Source organism: Pongo abelii, chromosome X, assembly GCF_028885655.2.
Source record: "Pongo abelii isolate AG06213 chromosome X, NHGRI_mPonAbe1-v2.0_pri, whole genome shotgun sequence".
Taxonomy (NCBI): domain Eukaryota; kingdom Metazoa; phylum Chordata; class Mammalia; order Primates; family Hominidae; genus Pongo; species Pongo abelii.
The window spans coordinates 82,876,839-82,901,531 of NC_072008.2; the positions used below are offsets into that span (position 1 = coordinate 82,876,839).

Genomic DNA, 24,693 nt, shown 5'->3' on the forward strand with positions numbered 1-24,693 from the left:
AATTTGTCTAAGTTTAGAATTTTATAGTAAGTTTTCTCAGTGACACAACTCTATAGGCAATAAAATGATATTTACAGAGTGGTTGGGGTCAGTAACCCTTGTATCAGTTAAGCAATGTACACATGAAGTGCCAGTAGGAAGTCCAAGGAAACGTTGGGAGAAATAAAAGGAGGTTAGTCAAGGAAACAGAAATAAATACATTCTGTGATAGTTGGTAGAATGTCATCAGAAATGTCTTCAAGCAAAACAATACATTTGCCTGTCTTTTGTTTCTAGTTGTGTTTAATGGTAGTGTGTTTTACTTGTCTAAATATGAGAAAGAGAAACTAAACTGCAGCTACTTGACTTGGGCATCTGAGAGCTACCAATGGTTGGCTTAGGTTATGTTCTACATTTGAAGCCTCTGGTCAATTATAGATTGTCTTCTATATTTGAAGCATCTGGCTAGACCACTCATGTCCCAGTTTTGTATTTTAGCTAAACTCAACTTGGTCAGAAGCTTATGTAGTAAGTATTGTTTGTAACCTGTGTTAGTACTCTCTTAACATGGCTTAAAGCATGAATGGATTGCCAAATGAATACCTGTTATGACCTGTATTTTTTCTTGTTACCTTTGGATTTAATGTAAGTATAATAATACTCTAAGGACATTTGACAGTATTGTTCAGGCACTTTTTTTTTTTTTTTTTTTTTTGAGACAGGGTCTGGCTTTATTGCCTAGGCTAGAGTGCAGTGGCACGATCACAGCTCACTGCAGTCTCAACCTCCTGGGCTCAAGCAATCCTCCTACTTCAGCATTCCAAGTAGATAGGACCACAGGCATGTGCCACCATGCCTGGCTAATTTTAAAAGTTTTTTTTGTAGAGACGGGATCTTACTTTGTTGCCCAGGCTGGTCTTGAACTCCTGGGTTCAAGTGATTCTCCTGCCTCAGCCTCCCCAAAGTGCTAGGAGTACACAGGCATGAGCCATCATGCATAGCTGCTTATTCAGGTGCTTTTAAGAAATTTTTTCCACCAGAAAAGTAGAAATGATCATACCAGACTACCTTTGTCTCCTCCCAGTCTTTTATTACAGTGATGTCCAACCTTGTTATAAGGAGGAGCTTCTTTTAATTTCAGAGTCGTGAGATCAGGGCAGATACTGACAGTGTAGTCATGAGAAGTTGCTGGCCTGTGCTGTTCTTCCTTTCACACTGGGAATCTTAGCTGAGACATGTAGCAGAGAGAAGACATTATGGGGAGCCAGCATGGAGCTTTATAGGAGGTGAGGTGTCTAGATCTACCAGTAGATCCCGATTTGCAGGTTTGAGACTCCTACCTTATTTCATCCATGGCTGTTGCATTATACAAATCTAGTGGGCAGGAGCCACAGTTTGTAAAAATTATGACATGTAATTACACAATGTGGCAGCCCTGGAAACTACCCAAACCACTTCTATTTCTAGTCCTGTATTCCCTTCAATACCTACTACATCCAGCAGCCGTGATAGTCCCAACACGTTTATCATTTGAATCTCTTTGCTTCCCACTTTAAGGTTCCCCTTTAATCCAACAGATAAAATTTACATCTTTGTCTAAGGATTTCAGGGTGTTGCATAAATTTTCTTATTCTATTTAAGTATACTCATCAAGAAAATGATAATACCTGCCTCGTCTGATTCATAGGTTTTTATCAGTATCAAGTGGAATAATGTATGCAAAAACTTCATAAATTAAATAATACTACACAAATATAATATTCTTTTTGGATGTATTATGTTGTGGAAAGAATACTGAATTCGAATCAGATGTCTGGCATCTCAGTTCTTTCTGCTATTAACAAACTGTGACTTTGGACAAATTACTTTGTGCTTTGGGGACTTTGTTTCCTTACCTATAAGAGGAAACTAATAATGCCACTCCTATCTACCCAGAAACCTAAGAGCTACTTTTTCCTCACCTCCACATTCAGTCACCAAATTTGTTGTCTAGTTCTTAAAATTTCTTAAGTTGGTCCTGCCCTCTCTATCTCCATTCAGTTCCTAATCACTTCCCTTTTGGGCAGCAGCCTGTTAAAAAAAAATGTGGTAAAATATGCATAATATTGACCATTTTAACCTTTTTTTGAGACGAAGTCTCACTCTGTCACCCAGGATGGAGTGCAATGGTGTGATCTCTGCTCACTGCAGCCTCCGCCTCCCAGGCTCAAGCAATTCTCCTGCCTCAGCCCCCTGAGTAGCTGAGATTATAGGCACACGCCACCCCTGGCTAATTTTTGTATTTTTAGTGGAGACGGGGTTTCACCATGTTGGCCAGGCTGGTGTCGAGCTCCTGACCTCAAATGATCCACCCGCCTTGGCCTCCCAAAGTGCTGGGATTACAGGCGTGAGCCACTGTGTCCGGCCCCATTTTAACCATTTTTAAAGGTACAAGTCAGTGGCATTGAGTGCATTCTCAGTGTTGTACAATCATCACTGTTATGCATTTCCAGATTTTTTTCATCATCCCAAACTGAAACTCTGTACCCATTAAATAATAGCTTCTCATTCTGCGTTCTCTCACCCCCTGGTAACCTCATTCTACTTTCTGTCTCTATGAATTTATCTATTCTAGGTACTTTTTGAAAAATAATTTCAACATTTATTTTTGATTCAGAGGGTACATGTGCAGGTTTGTTACCTGGCTATATTGCATGATGCTGAGGTTGGGGTGCAATTGATCCCAGCAATCAGGTACTGAGCAGAGTGCACAATAGTTTTTCAACCCTTGCCCCACTCCCTCCCTACCCAGTAGTCCCCAGTATCTATTGTTGCCATCTTTATGTCTATGAGTACCCATTGTTTTTTTTTTGAGACGGAATCTCGCTCTGTCGCCCAGGCTGGAGTGCAGTGGTGCGATCTCGGCTCACTGCAAGCTCTGCCTCCCGGGTTCACGCCATTCTCCTGTCTCAGCCTCCCAAGTAGCTGGGACTACAGGTGCCCGCCACCCCGCCTGGCTAATTTTTTTTGTATTTTTAGTAGAGACGGGGTTTCAACATGTTAGCCAGGATGGTCTCGATCCCCTGACCTCATGATCCACCCACCTCGGCTTCCCAAAGTGCGGGATTACAGGCGTGAGCCACCACGCCCGGCCGAGTACCCATTGTTTAGCTACCACTTATAAGTGAGAACATGTGGTATTTGGTTTTCTGGTCTGCGTTAGTTTGCTTAGGATAATGGCCTCCAGCTGATTCCATGTTGCTGCAAAGGACATGATTTTGGTCTTTTTAATGGCTGCATAGTATTCCATGGTGTGTATGTACCACATTTTCTTCATCCAATCCACCATTGATGGGCACGTAGGTTGCTTCTATGTCTTTATTATTGTGAATAGTGCTGCACTAAACATACAAGTGCATGTCTCTTTTTGGTAGGACAATTTGTTTTCTTTTGGATATATACTCAGTAATGGGATTACTGGGTCGAATTGAGTTCTAAGTTCTTTGAGAAATTGCCATACTGCTTTCCACCATGGCTGAACTAATTTACATTCCCACCAACAGTATATAAGCATTTCTAGGTACTTTTAATAAATGGAATGATGCAATATTTGCCCTTTTGTGTCTGGCTTATTTTACCTAGCATAATGTCTCAAAGTTTCATCCATGTTGTAGTATATGTAAGAATTTCATTCCTTTTTATGGCTGAATAATATTCCACTGTTGGGTAATAACATTTTAACTGGTCCTCCTAACTCCAGGCTTTGCCCTATCAAATTTGTCCTTCATGATCTGACCTTACTTACCTTTACAATCTCCTTGTGGTTACCATTCATGCCATATGCCTCAGCCATACCAGAGGTAGTCCTTAAATATGGCATGCTGTTTGACAACTCTGTAACTTTATTCATGGCTCTTTTGTCTGAAATTTATTTCCATTCTTCTGGAGAACTCCTACTCAATCTTCAAGACCCAGTTTACCTAACAATAGTGGATGGGTGAAATTATGATACGTTCATATAGTGGACTTCTAGTCAGCCTTTTAAAATTATGGCATATATATTAGTGGTTAAAAGCACAGACTCTGGACCAGGCTTACTGGGATCAAATTTCAAATCTGTCACTTACTAACTATGTGACCTTGGGAAAGTTCCTTACCCTCTCTGTATCTCAATTTTTTCATCTATGAAACAGGGATAGTAATTGTATCTATCCCATCAGGTTGCTGTGAACTTTAATTACTTAGAAGTATTAGCTAGGCCAGGCGCAGTGCCTCACGCCTGTAATCCCAGCACTTTGGGAGCCCGAGGCGGATGGATCACTTGAAGTCAGAAGTTCGACACCAGCCTAACCAACGTGGTGAAACCCTGTCTCTACTAAAAAATATATAAAAATTAGCCAGGCTTGGTGGTGGGCACCTGTAATCCTAGCTACTTGGGAGACTGAGACAGGAGAATCACTTGAACCCAGGAGGCGGAGGGTGTGGTGAGCTGAGATCACGCTACTGCACTCTAGTCTGGGCAACAGAGCTAGATTCTGCCTCAAAAAAATAAAAATAAAAATATTAGCTATTATGTTTTATTTATTTGTTAGTTTTTAAATTTTTTGTAGAGATGGGGTCTCGCTATGTTGCTCAGGCTGATCTTGAACTCCTGGCCTCAAGGAGTCCTCCTGCTTTGGCCTCTCAAAGTGCTGGGATTACAGGCGTGAGTCACTGTGCCCGGCCAAAAGTATTAGCTATTGTTATATATTAATATTTACTGTCATAGAAAAATGTTTATTATATAGTGTTAAATGAAAAGAAACATGCTGTAAAATAGAATAGTGTATCATTTTTGTTAAAAATGTGTGTGTTCTTGGGTGTGGTGGCTCACGCCTGTAATCCCAACACTTTGGGAGGACCAGGCAGTAGGGTTGCTTGAGGCTGGGAGTTTGAGACCAGCCTGGGCAATATAGGGAGACCTCATCTCTACAAAAAATAAAAAATTAGCTGGGCATGTGGTGCATGCCTTGAGTCCCAGCTACTCAGGAGGCTGAGGTGAGAGGATTGCTTGAGCCTAGGAAGTCGAGGCTGCAGTGAGCTATTACTGTGCCATTGCACTCCAGCCTGGGCAACAGAGTGAGATCCTGTCTCAAAAAAATGTGTGTTTATATGTATACACACATATAATACCCTCCTAGACTTACATACACACACCCCACCCCCCCCACACACACAACCCACCCCCCCACATACACAACCCTCGACATGTTAGCCTTCGTTATTTCTTAGTGATAGACCAATTGGTTGTTTATTTTTTTAAATTTGCTTATCTATATTTTCTCTTTTTCTCCATTTGACATTTATTTCTTACATTTGGGGAGCGTGAAAAAAGACACAGTTAAAGCATCTCTTCTGTGAAGCCTTCCCTGATTTCCCTTCCTTCGTCCTTTAGGGCACCAGAATACCTTGCATCCCTGAACTCCTTAAAGCCTGTGTTATATTCATTTACCTTTTAATCCCCAACTGGGACTAGTGCAGAGCCTAAAAGATACATGCACTTAGCCATATTAGTAAGGTGAAAATGGAATTATGTGCAAGCACTTTACACATGTTATCTCATATATACCACTCAGCAGTCCTGAAAGAGTTATCTGTATTTTTCAGAAGAGGAAACAGCATCAGAAGAGACCAAACAATTTGCTGAAGGTATACAACAGTAAGCAACAGAATTTGGATTCAAATCCAAGTCTGTCTAATGCCAAAGGTGGTCTTTTCAATGTATGTTGAATGACTGAATGATCTAATGAATGTATCTGCTATCTCAGATGACATAATTTATGAAAGACTTATTGGTAAACAAATATGCTATATGAATGTAAAGATATGTTGTTGTTATTTTCTGCTATATTTTCATCTGCACCCTAGATTCTGACTAGGCAAACGAGCTTTCCTTCTCCCCATGCACAATTTTTTCCCTCTATTAGTATAAATTGGCAATTTTCACTCTCCATTTGTCTTTTTATACTGCCCATGCTCTTTCCACTCTTTAGGAACCTGACTCATAATTATGATATTAAGCTTTTCAGATTAATCTAGCCATGTCCATCAGATTTACTGTTGTGTGTACATGTTGAGGAAACTAATTAGAAAGTATCTGGCCAGATACAATTTGTTTCAGTGATGCCAAAGTATGGTAATTCCTAGTTTAATGTGTTTACCTTTTTCTTTTTTTTTTTGAGACAGAGCCTGTTTACCTTATTTTGTGTGCTGATATGTCCACATTTAATTTCCTACGTTCATATTCATACCGCTATCAAAAGAAGGTGTTGTCAATGATAAAACATTAGACAGAAATAGTTTTTAGACAGAGGATGTTAATAAGTTCAGCCTATGTCTTATTTAGGTTTATGTTTTTGTGTATATGTGTGCACAGCCTTCATCATTTAAGTTTATGTTTTGTATGTATGTGTATGCAGCCTTCATCAAAAGAAAAAAGGCAGATAGTCAAGAGATGTTTTAATAATTTATATCACAGCTACAACAGAATATACTAAACCAAAATTTAGAATTTGATTATAGCTTGACTCCCTACAATTTTTTCAGAATTAAAAAGATGAATTCCCTTTAAAGCAAACTAACTGAAGGGAAGCATCTACTTTGTGAAAATTGCCAGTCTAAAATAGGGGGGGAAATAACTCCCTTTTAAGTACTGCAATTTTTTATTCTACCAGAACCTGGTTTCTAAAGATTTCAGCCTATTTTTATAGTCTCAGTTTTGTGAGATGACAAAGTTCATCTTAGTGATTTCTAACTAAGAAAGCACAACCACAGAACTGAGGAATGGATTCTGGAAAGGGAAACTTCCTGCAAATTATGATGAATTTACAGAAATAGTAAATATTTAAATTCCATAAATAGTTAATGTTGTTGTTGATAGTTATTTGTCTTGATTTCTGTTCAAGAAGTATACATTTGAATTAGCACACAATTTATTTTATTCCCAGCAATTTAGTATATTTTTCATAGCCATCAATATTTTGGATTCTGCTTGCTTATGATTACAAATCACTTGAAACCTGCCAGTTGAAAATTCTCAAGGGTGTGAAATAATATGGGCCTTCTGTGAATTCATTCCCCTTTATCTGTATAAAATACCTGGCTAAACAGTTGTCTTTGACAATTTTAAATTACTGTTTCCTTTCTTTTTTTTCTTTTGAAGTCAAAGAGCTTCTGTGTTGTGGGTTTCTTGTTTTTTTTTTAATTATTATTATACTTTAGGTTTTATGGTACATGTGTGCAATGTACAGGTTAGTTACATATGTATACATGTGCCATGCTGGTGCGCTGCACCCACTAACTAGCATTAGGTATATCTCCCAATGCCATCCCTCCCCCCTCCCCCCACCCCACAACGGTCCCCGAAGTGTGATGTTCCCCTTCCTGTGTCCATGTGTTCTCATTGTTTAATTCCCACCTATGAGCGAGAATATGCGGTGTTTGGTTTTTTGTTCTTGCGATAGTTTACTGAGAATGATGATTTCCAATTTCATCCATGTCCCTAAAAAGGACATGAACTCATCATATTTTATGGCTGCATAGTATTCCATGGTGTATATGTGCCACATTTTCTTAATCCAGTCTATCATTGTTGGACATTTGGGTTGGTTTCAAGTCTTTGCTATTGTGAATAATGCCGCAATAAACATACGTGTGCATGTGTCTTTATAGCAGCATGATTTATAGTCCTTTGGGTATATACCCAGTAATGGGATGGCTGGGTCAAATGGAATTTCTAGTTCTAGATCCCTGAGGAATCGCCACACTGACTTCCACAAGGGTTGAACTAGTTTACAGTCCCACCAACAGTGTAAAAGTGTTCCTATTTCTCCACATCCTCTCCAGCACCTGTTGTTTCCTGACTTTTTAATGATTGCCATTCTAACTGGTGTGAGATGGTATCTCATTGTGGTTTTGATTTGCATTTCTCTGATGGCCAGTGATGGTGAGCATTTTTTCATGTGTTTTTTGGCTGCATAAATGTCTTCTTTTGAGAAGTGTCTGTTCATGTCCTTCGCCCGCTTTTTGATGGGGTTGTTTGTTTTTTTCTTGTAAATTTGTTGGAGTTCATTGTAGATTCTGGATATTAGCCCTTTGTCAGATGAGTAGGTTGCGAAAATTTTCTCCCATTTTGTAGGTTGCCTGTTCACTCTGATGGTAGTTTCTTTTGCTGTGCAGAAGCTCTTTAGTTTAATTAGATCCCATTTGTCAATTTTGGCTTTTGTTGCCATTACTTTTGGTGTTTTAGACATGAAGTCCTTGTCCATGCCTATGTCCTGGATGGTAATGCCTAGGTTTTCTTCTAGGGTTTTTATGGTTTTAGGTCTAACGTTTAAGTCTTTAATCCATCTTGAATTGATTTTTGTATAAGGTGTAAGGAAGGGATCCAGTTTCAGCTTTCTACATATGGCTAGCCAGTTTTCCTAGCACCATTTATTAAATAGGGAATCCTTTCCCCATTGCTTGTTTTTCTCAGGTTTGTCAAAGATCAGATAGTTGTAGATATGTGGCGTTATTTCTGAGGGCTCTGTTCTGTTCCATTGATCTATATCTCTGTTTTGGTACCAGTACCATGCTGTTTTGGTTACTGTAGCCTTGTAGTATAGTTTGAAGTCAGGTAGTGTGATGCCTCCAGCTTTGTTCTTTTGGCTTAGGATTGACTTGGCGATGCGGGCTCTTTTTTGGTTCCATATGAACTTTAAAGTAGTTTTTTCCAATTCTGTGAAGAAAGTCATTGGTAGCTTGATGGGGATGGCATTGAATCTATAAATTACCTTGGGCAGTATGGCCATTTTCACGATATTGATTCTTCCTATCCATGAGCATAGAATGTTCTTCCATTTGTTTGTATCCTCTTTTATTTCCTTGAGCAGTGGTTTGTAGTTCTCCTTGAAGAGGTCCTTCACATCCCTTGTAAGTTGGATTCCTAGGTATTTTATTCTCTTTGAAGCAATTGTGAATGAGAGTTCACTCATGATTTGGCTCTCTGTTTGTCTGTTATTGGTGTATAAGAATGCTTGTGATTTTTGTACATGGATTTTGTATCCTGAGACTTTGCTGAAGTTGCTTATCAGCTTAAGGAGATTTTGGGCTGAGACAATGGGGTTTTCTAGATATACAATCATGTCATCTGCAAACAGGGACAATTTGACTTCCTCTTTTCCTAATTGAATACCCCTTATTTCCTTCTCCTGCCTAATTTCCCTGGCCAGAACTTCCAACACTATGTTGAATAGAAGTGGTGAGAGAGGGCATCCCTGTCTTGTGCAAGTTTTCAAAGGGAATGCTTCCAGTTTTTGCCCATTCAGTATGATATTGGCTGTGGGTTTGTCATAGATAGCTCTTATTATTTTGAGATACATCCCATCAATACCTAATTTATTGAGAGTTTTTAGCATGAAGTGTTGTTGAATTTTGTCAAAGGCCTTTTCTGCATCTATTGAGATAATCATGTGGTTTTTGTCTTTGGTTCTGTTTATATACTGGATTACATTTATTGATTTGCGTATATTGAACCAGCCTTGCATCCCAGGGATGAAGCCCACTTGATCATGGTGGATAAGCTTTTTGATGTGCTGCTGGATTCTCTTTGCCAGTATTTTATTGAGGATTTTTGCATCAATGTTCATCAAGGTTATTGGTCTAAAATTCTCTTTTTTGGTTGTGTCTCTGCCCGGCTTTGGTATCAGGATAGTGCTGGCCTCATAAAATGAGTTAGGGAGGATTCCCTCTTTTTCTATTGATTGGAATAGTTTCAGAAGGAATGGTACCAGTTCCTCCTTGTACCTCTGGTAGAATTCGGCTGTGAACCCATCTGGTCCTGGACTTTTACTGTTTCCTTTCTTAAAAACTCCTTTCCAGAAGCTGATCTCCCATACATTTCCAGTACATAATTTTTCATCCTTATCTGTCCTGACAGTGATTCAGCTTTGAATAAGAGAGAATGTTACCAGAGTTTCACCTTTATTGGCCTAAGTCTTTGTTTATTTTTTGAGACAGTCTTGGTCTGTCGCCTAGGCTGGAGTGCAGTGGCATGATCTTGGCTCACTGCAACTTCCGCCTCCCGGGTTCAAGTGATTCTCCTCCCTCAGCCTCCCGAGTAGCTGGGACTGCAGGCATGCACCACCATGCCCAGCTAATTTTTGTATTTTGGGTGGAGATGGGGTTTCGCCATGTTGGCCAGGCTGGTCTCGAACTCCTGACCTCAGGTGATCCACCCGCCTCGGCCTCCCAAAGTGCTGGAATTACAGGCATGAGCCACCATGCCCAGCCAGCCTAAGTCTTTAAAACAGGACATGAAAGGAATTGAAGGGTTGAGTATGGGTGGGGATGTAGATCTAGACTATATTTATGGAATATTTGCTTCCTTTATGCTGAAAATTGTTCTTTGGACCTTGGGATGAAAAGAGAAAATATGTGAAATGTAAGAATGTTATGGAAAGTCTTAAGTATTCTGAAAAATACATTGGTATACTACTTTGTAATCATACCATATAAATATTTCAGCTATAAAAATTAATGCAAAATAAATTTTCTCCCAATATGTTAACTGCTTTAAAAAAAAGTATTGGCAAGATTGATTATACTCTTTCCTAAGAGGAAAGATAACTTTGCATAATCACCAAGATGGTTTACCAACATACGCCACGTATACTGAGTATTACAGTCTTCACCAACATGAGTCAAATGCTAGCGTGTATAGGGTTGGTAGTATAAACCTACCTGGTGCCTTTTTGGTTTTGCTGATTAGATGGTGCTAATGAAGCCAGGGTTATAGACTTCATCTCTGTGGGAGTCACTTGTTCTTTGGAGTCATTAGGTATGCCACTAACTCTGCTCCACAGTTTTCCGAATGCAGTTTGTTCATTAAGAAAGGGAGGCTAGTACAGAGTAAAAATAGCTCAGCAAAAAGCCATCATCAGTACCCATGCCCTTAGCCTCCTGATGCGGGGAGGAGGGTCTGTAATGTCCAGGCTTTCCAACTCACATATACATTTTTATTATTAATCATTGGAGGCTGTACTTAGAAATTTATTTCTTTGGACTTCTGCAATATTCTGCTTATAAAGTGTTTCTGTGGTTTCAACTGTAGATCCCTTTTTGCCTTTATCTCCAGACTCTTTTGTCTCAAAACTTTACGGTCTCAGAGAACTAAGGAAAGACTTGGCTCACTATATGCATTTGCAGAAAGTAATAAGGCTTTTTTTTTTATCGCCATAAAGTGATCTCAACAAAGTGACAAATCTACAGTTTCAGAATTGAAACGAAACAACTCTTTTGGGGTTTATTAGACCCTTCTATATTAAGTAGAGCAGTTTTAGGTGAGCCTCTGGGAATCTCATGAAACTGAGCTTCCAGTGTGGCTCATACTCTTTTGTAATCTATACAAATCTATAGTATCTTTCATTGAGTATCATTAAAGAATGAGGTATTTTGCAGAAGTGAATTTCCAAATAACTGAAGTATACCCTTTACATTTTTGTCATTCAGAGATCTTAAAGGGGCTCTGATGCATGCATCCTACAAAGGCATCCTTGAAATACATTTACTTTTCCAAAATAAAAATACTTTTATTTCTGATTAGAACATTGATAAATGGTCAATGTAAAAACAAAATCCAGTCAATATTTATTTATTTATTTATTTATTTGAGACAGAGTCTCGTTCTGTCGCCCAGGCAGTGGGGACAATCTCAGCCCACTGCAACCTCTGCCTCCCAGGTTCAAATGATTCTCCTGCCTCAGCCTCCTGAGTAGCTGGGGCAACAGGCGTCCACCCCCACACCTGGCTAATTTTTGTATTTTTAGTAGAGACAGGGTTTCGCCACGTTGGCCAGGCTGGTCTCAATCTCCTGACCTCAAGTCATCCACCCACTTTGGCCTCCCAAAGTGCTGGGATTATAGGCATGAGCCACCACACCCAGCCCCAGTCAATATTTAGATATCTCTCCTTTCTGAGATTTATTTTTTCTTACAGCATTTATCACTACTTGACTTTTGCAAATTTTTTTTTTTTTTTTTTTTTTTTGAGACGGAGTCTTGCTCTGTCACCCAGGCTAGAATGCAGTGGCACAATCTCTGCTCACTGCAACCTCCACCTCCCCGGTTCAAGTGATTCTCCTGCCTCAGCCCCCCAAGTAGCTGGGATTACAGGTGCACACCACCATACCCAGCTAGTTTTTGTGTTTTCAGTAGAGATGGGGTGTCACCATGTTGGCCAGGCTGATCTTGAACTCCTGACCTCAAGTGATCCTCCTGCCTCAGCCTCCCAAAGTTGCGGGATTACAGGCATGAGCCACTGCGCCTGGCTCACTACTTGATTTTATACATTCCTTTGTTTGCTTATTGTCCATCTCCCTCACGAGAATGTGAGTCCCATGAAAGAAGAGACAGTGCCCCTCTTCACTGCTGTATCACCAGCACATAGATTAGTACCTGAAACATAATGGGACTTCAATAAATATGTGCTGACTAAATGAAGAAAGTAGAACTCACTCTTAATTCCACCATCCAGGGATTAGCCACTGTTAAGATTCTGGTATCATTTCTTTCTTTTTTTTTCTTTTTTAAAGAGCAACCCTATTAACTGATCTGGTATGATTTCTAACAAAAGTATTTTTCTCTTACATACACATTCTCATGTGTATATATAAACTTATACAACATTTTAATATAAATAGGACTATTGTCAATTGTTTGTAGCCTCTTTTTTCACTTAACTCATCACAGACATGATGTCATTAAGCAAACAATTACGTGTTTTTAATGGAGATATCATAATATATTTGACCAATTCTGTATTGATATTTAGGTTGGTTCCAGTTTTTCAATCACATAAACAACCTTGTGATAAGCATCCTTAGCCATACATCTTAGTACAGTTGTCTGTACCTTTCCTCCCCTTTGAATATATTCTTAGAACTGGAATTTCTGGGTTAAAAGGTATGCATTTTTTAAAATTATACTTTAAGTTCTAGGGTACATGTGCACAATGTGCAGGTTTGTTACATATGTATACATGCGCCATGTTGGTGTGCTGCACCCATTAACTCGTCATTTACATTAGGTATATCTCCTAATTCTATCCCTCCCCCCTCCCCCAACCCCACAACAAGCCCCGGTGTGTGATGTTCTCCTTCCTGTGTCCAAGTGTTCTTATTGTTCATTTCCCACCTATGAGTGAGAACATGCAGTGTTTGGTTTTTTTGTCCTTGCGATAGTTTGCTGAGAATGATGGTTTCCAGCTTCATCCATGTCCCTACAAAGGACATGAACTCATCAAAAGGTATGTATATTTTAAGGCTTTTTTTGAGACAGGGTCTCACTCTGTCACCCAGACTGGAGTGCAGAGCTGCAATTACGGCTCACTGTAGCCTCAAGTGATCCTCCCACCTCAGCCTCACGAGTAGCTGGGACTACAGTTGTGCACCACCACACCTGGCTAATTTAAAAATTTCTTTGTAGGGACAGGGTCTTATTATATCGCCCAGGCTGCCTATTTTAAGGCTTTTGATAAATATTGCCAACTTGTCCTTTGGAAACTCTGTAGGGATTGGTGTTACTTTATACTACCATCAGCAGTATATCATAGTTCGTTAACTCAAAACTATTTTGATATTAATGATTTTGAAAAAAAGACTTTCTAAAACACATTAAGTATTTTTAGTGCTTTATTGCTTTTCTAAGCAGAATACCTGTACCTGATTTAATTATAACACACACACACACACACACACACACTCATATATATATATGACATGACATGTGCTCGACCTGTTATTGCTCACTGTCCTTGAGTTGAGAGTAGTGTTCTTCCTTCTACCACTGCCTCCATGGGGCAGAGAGGTCCTTTCCAGAGCTGAGAATGTCAGTAAGAGATATATGTTCCTTGGCATCTTGACTTCCTAATTGGAATTTACTATATGTTTTGCCACACGAAACAGTGTTATAGCACTATTAATATATAGTCCAGCTGCACTATTGTCTAAACTCCTAAAAAATGGGCCTTTGAACCTACCCATCATTTATAAAGTTCTTCCTATGAGAAAACATGTTTCATCTTCAAAATTGAGAAACAACTGTTCAAGAAACCCATTTTTAAATTGAAGGTACTCATTCAATAAGTATATATTGAGGGCTTATTGTATGTGTGAAGATAAATGTGCTAGGCCCTCAATGGGTAATTCTTTTCTTGATGATACAGTGTTAAGGTACCCCTACCCCCTAGTCATCATTTTGGTCAGGTCAGGACAACCAGTTGCAATTGTAACCCAGGGAGAAAATATTACTGGAGTGTGTTTGCTGGGCAGGGGACCACGTACAAGGGTTTCTGCAGAACTTTGGAGGCCAGGATTGAAGGAATAGCTGCTCAGAAGAGGTAGAAGAGAAAAACATATAGGAAATGGTAAGGAAGTGGGAAAGTTGGAAAGATTAATGTGTTTCTTTTAGATTAAGGGGAGAAGAGGGTACTGTTTGTCTTCTCGAGATGAGTGAGGATGGACATTCAGGCTGACATTCTGCCATCAAAATACCTTGTATAGGAATATGTCTTTGCATATAACTTGACAAAGCTAACCTGCCATTGTTCTGTTTTTGCTTGAGGACAGTGCCATGCTGCTGCTGCCATATACCCAAAGAGTTGCTTGAACCCATCCCCTTCATTACTTCAACTCTAATGACTATTACTTTTCATGAATTTAGGCTGTATTCTTTTCAGACAACATAAGGTAGGGGAAAAGAGCCTACTTCTTGGAATCTCAGAGGCCTGAGTTAGAGTTAGATTCTATCATTCATTAACTTATTTGTATTAGGCAAAGGAGTTCTCATTATGTCTTCGAACTTGAATCTTCTCTAGAAGGAGAAAAGTTTTATGTGATTATTAGGATTAAAGTGTTTAAAATGGCTGGAGTATGATAGGAACTAAATAAATTTTAATTTGTTTCTTTTTTTTTTGAGACAGGGTCTCATTATGTTGCCCAGGCTGGTCTTGAACTCCTGGGCTCAAGCAATCCTCCCCCCTTGGCCTCCCAAATTTCTGTGATTACAGGCATGAGCCACTGCGCTCAGCTAAATCTTAATTTCTTTTATTCTCCTCTCCTCCACCTCATTTTCCACCCACTACCAGAATCATCTTCTATTTTAAAAATCTGCGTCTGAAAGAATACCATTATAAAAGTAGTATATTAAGGTTAAACATGGCCACCTGGCCATATGTTTAGCTCTCGTCCTTCACAAAACTCCATTAATGTGACAATGAAAATATTTTAAAAAGGTTACACCTGCAAGGAAAAGAAAACAGGAGAGCTAAATCAGCAGAGGGATGAATTTAATATATTTTTGGAAGATAAGAAGCATATGAAGAGGGAGAACCTTCCAGCAGAGGAGGATATTAATGAGAAGTGAGCTCTTTAATCTCACATTAACCATGATAGGCTCAGAATTTGAAGGTAAGTTGCTTATCCTGAAAGGTGAAGAAGAGACCCAGGGCTGAAAATAAGGGAAATGTTTTAAAAACTGAACAGGAAGGGATTGGACCTCTTAGTTTTTCTCAGGAGACCAGGAGTAAAGTCTCAGTACTAAGTGAATCTGAAAGGCTCTGAGCTCCTGGACAGTGGGGTAGAGTGGAGGATATTAAAGCATTGGGTTGAGAACAGGGAAATTCAGTGGAAGTCTGCATACTCTGTGGTCAGCCCCTTCCCCACAAATATAGCAGCAAATATACCTTGCTTTGCAGACAGGAGATTGGAGAATTCTTTTCTTGGAAAATGAATGATCCCAGAGAAAAGAATTCCAGATGGTAACATGATAGGGTTCCACAATGAAAAAGCTAGCTAGCTGCCATTCACTCAATACTGAAATGCATAGTGGTTAAAGGCATGGGCTCTAGAGTTAGGCTTCCTGAGTTTGAACTCAGACTTAACTACTTACCAGCTATATGGCCTTGGGCAAGTTACTTAACCTATTTGTTCCTCAGTGTTCCCATCTTTAGGATGGGGAAAATTATGTTTACCTCAAAATTGTTGTAAAGGTTAAATGAGTTAACAAAGCACTGCTGATAGTAAGCTCTGGTAAATACTAGCTGAGGAAGGAGGAAGTACCCAGGGACTTCCTTAGCTGTCAAAGGCAGCTCTGGACTTTAGATCATGCCCCAATGGTGACCAGCAGCCTTTTCTACATAGGTGGTACATGGGGTCTGAACAGGGGCTTTGACCCCACAGAAGACACCTTTCCCCAGTTCCTCTCTCTCATTATTAACTCTGTCTTTTAGGAACATTCTTAAGACTCTCCAACTGCAGCATTGAACTCTTACTGTTCATTTATTCAATAAATGTTTATTGGGTGCCTACTCTGTGCAAGTACTGCTCAAGCTGCTGGAATGACAGCAGTGAACCAGGTCTGTAATAATAGCTAACATTTACTGAATGCTTACTGTGTGCTTTACATGTGTTAAGTTGTTGAAATCTCGAAACAACCCTCTGAAACAGATGCTATGATCTCTATTTTACAGATAAGGAAACTGAGGCACAGAGATTAAATAACTTGCCAAGGTCACACAGCTAGCAAGCAGCAGAGATAGGAATCAAATCCAGACAGTCTTGCTCTTGAGTCTGTTTAAAAAAAGATTGTAGAGACAGGGGTCTCGCTGTGTTACCCAGGCTGGACTGGAACTTGAGTCTATGTTTTTAACCATTATGCCTCCCTGTTCTCATGGAGCTTATGTTCTGGAAGTGGGAGACTGACAGTAAATAAGTAAACAAAGAAAATAGAGACCAAGTAGCAATAGGCGGTACCAACTGAGTATCTCTTATCAGAAATGCTTAGGACCAGAGGTGTTTCGGATTTCGGAATTTTTGGATTTTGGAATATTAGCATATATGTAATGAGATATCTTGGGGATGGGACTCAGGTTTAAACATGAAATTCATTTATGTTTCATCTATAACTTGTACACATAGCCTGAAGTTAATTTTATTAATATTTTAAATAATTTTGTGCATGAAACAAAGTTTGTGTACAATATACCATTAGAAAGCAAAGATGTCACTATCTCAGCCACCCATGTGGACAATCTGTGATCGGCCTAACCATTGTTCCTGACTCTGAATTTATATGCTACTGGTAAGCAATCATTTTCTTGCACTTATTCATATAACTGTAAATTTTAATCAATTAAAAAACATGACATACCATTAATACAGTGAAAAAACAAGGTGTTCAGGGTAGCTAAGCAGTACAGTAGCATCACCAGAGTTCCTTTTTTAGCTGTTAAACCACAGCAACAAACAGCAGCAAGTTTTCAGTCTCTACTTATGATACTGTGTTTTGATTAAAAGATCACTATATACTATATTTTATGTTTTTAGGTGAAAAGAAACATTAGAAGTAGGTCCTCTAGGGATGAGGAGGCATTCTGCTGTATGGCTTTTTAAAATGTCTCTTCCAGGCCAGGCGCGATGGCTCATGTCTGTAGTCCCAGCACTTTGGGAGGCTGAGGCAGGAGGATTGCTTGAGCTCACGAGGTTGAGACCAGCCTGGGCAACATAGCAAGACCTCGTCTCTCCTAAACATTAAAAAAAAATTAGCTGGGTGTGGTGGCACACACCTGTAGTCCCAGCTACTTGGGATGCTGAGGTGGGAGGATTGATTGAGCCCAGAAATTTGAGGCTGCAGTGAGCTATGATAACACCACTGTACTCTAGCCTGGGTGATAGAGCAAGACCCTGTACCCAAAAAAACCCCTGAAGTTTCCTCTAGAGTCTTCTGCCTCATTAACAATGGTTTTTTCTTAGAAGTCTCTCTTTGATATTTTGGACAGATATGATTTCTTGTTCTGTTATGAATGCACGCAGGTACATTGCAGCTGAAGGGAGCTGGGAGGGCCTTTTTTCCCCTTAGGGATGCTGAATAAACTGTTGTGTGCCTGCATTTTGATTGCAACCCATCACATGAGGTCGGGGTGGAATTTCTCAACTCGTGGCATCATGTTGGCACTCTAAAAGTTTCAGATTTTGGAGCATTTGAGGTTTTGGATTTTCAAATTAGGAATGCTCAACCTGTCTGATAACATATAAAACAAGGGATTGTGATACAGAGGGACTGGCAGAGGGTAGCATTAGTTGGGGTGGTCAATGTTTATGAGCACCAAGTGAGATAAGTTATAGTTATTATTATTTTTTAAACAGCCTTACTCTGTCGCACAGGCTGGAGTGTAGTGGTGTGATCTAGCATCAGCCCCCAGAGTATCTGGGACTGCAGGTGTGCACCATCACACCTGGCTTTTTTTTTGTGTGTGTGTCTTTTGTAAAGATGGCATTTTACCATGTTGCCCAGGCTGGTCTTGAACTACTGGGCTCGAGCAATCCCCCTGCGTTGGCCTCCCAAATGCAGGATTACAGGCGTGAGCCACCACGCTTGGCTGAGTTCTTTAAGAATTAATTACTTAGAGTATTGCTGTCTCTGCAGATTTGCAAAATGCCCTTTCTATGATTTGATTTATAATGCTACTCCCACATGTTTTAATATTACTAATAAAAAGCAGGAATAGTTCATGTGCACTGGTGTCTTACTGTGTATGAGGGACTATACTAAGCAATTTATGTAGATTGTTTCATTTTATGCTCATAGCAATGCTATAACAATTCTTTTCTTTTTCAGTCATGGAAAACTAAAGCTTAAGGAGACAAGTGACAGGCCCAAGGCTTTAAATTTAGCAAGTGGCAGAGCCAGGATTTGAACAGAGGTAGCCTGATTCCAGAACCACTGCTGTTAAATACTTAACCATTTTATTGATGAAGTGATTTGTGCAAGGTAATTCTTTTTATAAAAAATTGCTGACTTTTATAGAGATTTAAAATATTCTAAGCATTACTGGGTCTTCACAGTAACAGTGAAGCTTACCTATATTTTGGAGGCTTCAAGATAGGACATAAACAATACATTTTGAATAAAGAAGCTTCTAGGGTTGTTTGATTTTATCACCCCAAATTAGCAATTTTGTTCATATGAACTAAGATGCGTAAGATTCTTTAGCACAAAGCCAGAGCCAGGATTTGACACCAGGCCATTTGACTTAAGATGTAGAGCTGTTACCCACTCCACTGCAGAGTAAATGATAACATGTAGCTTATCTTTGTTCAAGGTACTGTGGGAAGCCAATCTAGTGAAATTGCATTTTAACAGTCCCCAAGGAATGTTTGTTAAATAATGTTTAGTTTTTAAAAACTTCTAAATTTCTCAAAAGAAAAGCTGAGTGAAGACAGTTTTATTTTACAGACTTGGAGACAGTATAGAGCAGTGGCCCAGAGTGAGAGTTCTTGGGTCAGATTGTCTGGTGGCTTCTGCTAATTTTCACTTCTTGATTTAACTGATTCAAGTATTAATATAACTTTGAACAGGCAACCTTGCCCTCCAAGTCTTAGTTCCCTTAATTGTGAAAGAAGCTAATATAGTATCTTCCTCATAGGATAAGTATGAGGACTAAATGAGACAACCTCTCTACAAAGTGCAAGGCATGGTGCCTTTTGACCAGCCATCTCTTATCTTGGAAATGGACCCCTCATTCACCATTCATGAATCCAAAGTGAAGTTTTGGCTCCATTGCCTTGGTTTTGTCGGTGCCTGAAGTATTCTTCTGACAAATAGTGTGCATGAACTTATAGACTTCCCTGACATATTTTTGTTGCTCACTTTCAAGTTTTAAAAACTTATGGTAAAATACACATACCATAAAATTTACCATTTAAACCGTGTTTAACTATACCAGTTCTATGGCATTAAGTATAGCCATATTGTCGTGCAACCATCACTACCATCCACCTCCAGAACTTTCTTCATCTTCCCAAACTGAAACTCTATACCCATTAAACAACACTAGTGGCAGGTTTTGCTTATTATTCTTAGCTTTGTGACCAAGGCTGCTAGTTAGGAGAAATGTTACTCTGTTTGTACAAAGAAAGACTTTAAAAGAAATGTGATTAGAAATCTCTATTATCCCAAAAGCATAATCCATAAATGAAAAAATGGATATACTGGACTTAATTAAAATGAAAGCTTTTGCTCTGTGAAAGAAAGTGAAAAGACAAGCCATAAACTAGGAGAAGATATTTTAAATCAAATTTTTGTTTAAGAGATGCAGTCTGTGTTCTCCAGGCTGGACTTGAACTCCTGGCCTCAAGCCATCCTCTTACCACAGCCTCCTGAATAGCTGGGACTACAAGTATGTGCCACTGTGCCCAGCTGCAAATCACATTTTTGACAAAGACTTGTATCCATAATAAACTTTTAAAACCCTCCAAATTTAACAATGAGGAAACAACCAAATAACAAAATGGGCAAAAGGTGTGGATAGGCACTTCACCTAGAAGATATGAAAACAGCAAATAAAGGAAATGCAGATTAGGCAGATGAAAATTAAAACCAAAATGACAATTATAACAAATGTACCACTCTGGTATGTGATGTTGCTAACGAGGGAGGTTGTATGTATATGGTGGTAGGAGGTATTTGTGAAATCTTTGTACTTTCTGCCCAATTTTGTTATGATCCTAAACATTATCCATAAATAAAGTTAAAGTGAGATACCACTGTACACTTAAAGCAGCAAAACCAATTGTTGGCAAGTGTGCAGAGCAACTGGAACTTTTATACGTTTCTGATGGGAATACAAAATGATACTGCCACTTTGGAAAACAGTTTGCCAGCAGTTTCTTATGAAATTAAACCTGTATCTCCAATATGACTCAGCAATCCTACTTCTAGATATCTCTCCAAGAGAAATGAAAACCTGTGTTTACACAAAAACCTGTATATCAATGTTTATAGTAGCATTGTTCAGCATTAGTCAGCAAAAATTGGAAACAACCCAGTTCTTTCAACTGGTGAAAAAGATGAATAGATTTTTGTATTTTTATACCATGGAATACACTCCTTGATTCGTGCAATAACAGATTAATCTTAAAATGCATTTTGCTAAGTGAAAGACGCCAAATACAAAAGGCTATGTATCATTTCATTTATCCACTTATATGAATAATCATTCCATTTATATAAAAATCTGAAAAAGCAAAACTATAGGGAGGAAAACAGTGGATGCCAGGGTTTGGGGGTATAGGGAAGTATTGGTTATAAAGTAAAGGCATGGCATGAGGGAATTTTGGAGGTGATGGGATGGTTCTCTCTCTCTCTGTCTCACACACCCCACTACCCCTCTCTCTCTCGCCAATTGTCACCAAATTGATGGGCATGTTGTCAGTGTTAATATTTGTTCTGGTGTACTAATTACCACCCCCCCAAAAAATCTATATTATCAGCTTGGTAGCATATATAGTACAATTTCATTAAAGAAAATAAATGATGATTTATTAACTAATATGTCATATGAAAAGTCATAGAAATGTGTATTTTAGTTTAAAAATATGGGTATGGATATACACACACACATTTATTTATCGTAAACATCTTACTTTACTGGAATTTGCTGGTTATACCAGATAAACTTTTTCCACTGCTTGAGCTTTCAGTAGACCATTGTGCAAGTTAATGATAAATTTCGTGAGCATAACACCTACTTAAGTTTCTCAGAATCTGTTACAGAAAAGCATTTATCTTGCGGTTCAGGCAGCCTGGGATGGAAGGTAAATGCTTTCTTTTTATAAGTATCCTGAAATTTCAAGTGTAATAGGGAACAAGATATTAATATAAATTTTCAAAAGGCCTCATTCAGTTCTAGTTCCTTTTTTTTCTTTACAAACTTAAATCTCTTCATAACCATCAGATGCCATACCACCCTTGTGAAACAGCCTGCTAGAACTAGACATGTCTCAGGATTCTTAGAGGACTGGGGTAACCAAAGTGGGATTTGAACTTGTTTGAGGAATATACATGGGTAGTGAGCTGAACCTTTTAATTCCTAGAATTTATGGGTTTAACACTACAAGGGTTGTCACCCTGTTTATTTCTGTAAATAATTAAGGCATGTTTAGTGTAGAAAACGTAACAATGCACAGCACAGATTGTAAGAGTACTACCAGGATTATTACTCCTAAGATAACTGTTTATTTAGTTTTCCAAACTTTGCTACGTAGGTATATACATGTGTGTCTGTCCATGTCTCCTTTTAAAAACAACAACAAAAAAACTCATTTTAGTATTCATTATTAACTGTCTTTGTATGTGAGAAAATTTAAATATAATAGTTGTGTATTCTACTGAATATATGAAATATTATTTATTTTACCAATTCCCATTTTATTAGTCTTTTAACTTATATCCACTTATTTTGGCTGGGCGTGGTGGCTCACACCTGTAATCCTAGCACTTTGGGAGGCCGAGGCAAGTGGACCACTTGAGTCCAGGAGTTCGAGATCAGCCTGGCCAACATGGCGAAACCCCGTCTCTACTAAAAATACAAAGAATTAGCTGGGTGTGGTGGTGTGTGCTTGTAATCCCAGCTACTCAGGAGGCTGAGGCACGAGAATTGCTTGAACTTGGGAGGCGGAAGTTGCAGTGAACTGAGATTGCACCACTGCACTCCAGCCTGGGTGACAGAGCAAGACACTGTCTAAAAAAAAAAAGTACATATATCCACTTATTTTTGCTCTGATGAATATTCCTGTATTAGTATCTTTGAGTGTCTCTCCATTATCCCTCCATTTATTTCCTTAGGATATATTCCTGAAAGCAGTATGGCCGGGTCAGAGAGTGGCACTTTTTAAAAACTTATTTTTTATTATCAAAGTAGTACATATGCTCATAGTAATGAGAAGACACAAGGTGTAAAAAGGTACAAGGTAAAGAGAAAATGCTCTGACTTAACAGTTCCCCTCTCAGAGGAACTGTAAAATAAACAGATATACATTTACATTAATTTATACATTCTATAGAAAATTCATGTGTGTTAGATGATATGTTTGTTTTCTTGAAACATCCACTCTAATTACAGAGTTTACTAAGGTTGAGTTAATATAGAGAGGTATTAGAGAGTTTAATAAGGTTGGCAGTTAAATATATCAAAATTATGCAGTTATACAGTTATATCACGTATATACCAACAATAATCATCTAGACAATATAATGAAAAAAGCTCTTATTCATATATATCTTCTTATTAAGTTTATTCTTAAGAAATGTGCAGTAAGATTCAATATTGTAAAAGAGGTTAACTCTATTTAAGTTAGTCTATAAATTTAAGAGATTTTGATGGAGGGAGGATCTGACACAATGATGTTAAGGTTCATATGAAAGAATAAATATTTGAAAACACACAGACAAATTCTGAAAAAGAAGGATGACAAGGGGGATGTGCCTTATTAGACAAAAAATGCATTAAAATGTACAACAATTTTAAAAAGTAACATTGTACCTAATATGTTGCATACTTAAATATGTGTTAAGAGGGTAACTCTCATGGTAAGTGTTTTTACTCCAATAAATAAAATTTTAAAGAACTTCTTCATCCCCCCCCAAAAGTACTGGCACCAAAATAGAATAACAGATCAATGCAAGAAAACATCCAGAAAGAGACCCCCAAATAAAAATTTAGTATACTGTATATTTAATAGTGGTAGCTTTTCAGGTAGATGAGGAAAGAGTGGCTTACTTAACAAATGGCATTGGGACAATCAGTTAATGATTTTGAAGAAAAAAAGTCAGTTTCTTATGTTATATAGTTAAACTAAAATAAATTCTAGATGAGTTAAGGATGTAAATGTAAAGTACAAAAGGTACTAGAAGAGAGTGTAAGTTGAGGTAAGGAAGGCCTTCCAAAGCCTAACACCAAAGGCATGGTACTTAAAAATTAAAAAACCCCACAAACAGATAAAAGATAAACAAGAAACTTAAAAAAGACTAACAATGTATAACAGGTAAATGATGAATATCTTTAATATGCAAAGATCTCTTACCTATCTGTAACAAAAAAGGTAAACACCCAAAATAAAAATGCACAATGGAAGTAAACAGGCAGTTCACAAATGAAGAATACAAATGGTCAAAAAATCTCACAAAGTTATTGGAGATAAAAAACAGATGATCATTTTTCACATAACAGATTGACAAAGCTTAAAAAGAATTTTCATAGTACCTGATAAAAGTGTGGCTAGACACTCCTATACTGCTAGTGTAAGTGTGAAATGATATCTTTCCAGAGGGTAATTTACAGTCTGTATCACAAGCCTTAAGAAGTACTATTTATATTTAGAACATGTGGAAAAATAAAAAATAAATAAGTACTATTTATATATGTTGTTAGTGAGTATATAAATTGATACAGTTTTTGTGGAGGGCAGTTTGGAACTATTTATCAAAGTTTAGAATGTACATGCCCTTTGTCCTACAATTACACTTCCAGGAATTTTATCTAAAAGATATGCTCATGAAGATGTATATACAAGGATATTCATTGAAGCAGGGTTTATAATAGCACAGAACTGAAAACAACCTAAATGTTAATCAAAAAGGAACTAATTAAATAAAATATAGCATATCCACATAATGGAATATTACAACCATTTTATAAAATGGTAGGTCTGTCTATCTTCTTTGGGGATAGTTCAGTTTTGTTTTTTATTGTGGAGGTCTATATGTCCTTAAATTTTTTTTTTCTTTTTAATAATTAGAGATGAGGTCTCACTATGTTGCCCAGGCTGGTCTTGAACTCCTGGCCTCAAGTGATCCTTGGCCTCTCAAAGTGCTGCGATTA

At 38.3% G+C, this 24,693-nt stretch overlaps 1 protein-coding gene across 12 annotated transcripts in view; it reads left to right on the top strand.

Annotated features, from left to right (window-relative positions):
* The window catches only part of ATP7A (ATPase copper transporting alpha), a 140,506-nt gene that overhangs the window by 6,724 nt on the left and 109,089 nt on the right, over positions 1–24,693 (top strand). For 2 of the 12 annotated variants that reach the window (XM_063721062.1, XM_054544756.2), the window contains exon 2: positions 18,651–18,803. The exons of 8 other annotated variants lie outside the window; for them this stretch is intronic. The gene's annotated coding sequence lies outside the window, so the exon portion shown is untranslated. Of the gene's footprint in view, positions 1–14,995; positions 15,443–17,002; positions 17,115–18,650; positions 18,804–24,693 lie in introns of those variants that run through there. 2 more of the 12 variants (XM_063721057.1, XM_063721058.1) reach the window with 2 other exon arrangements.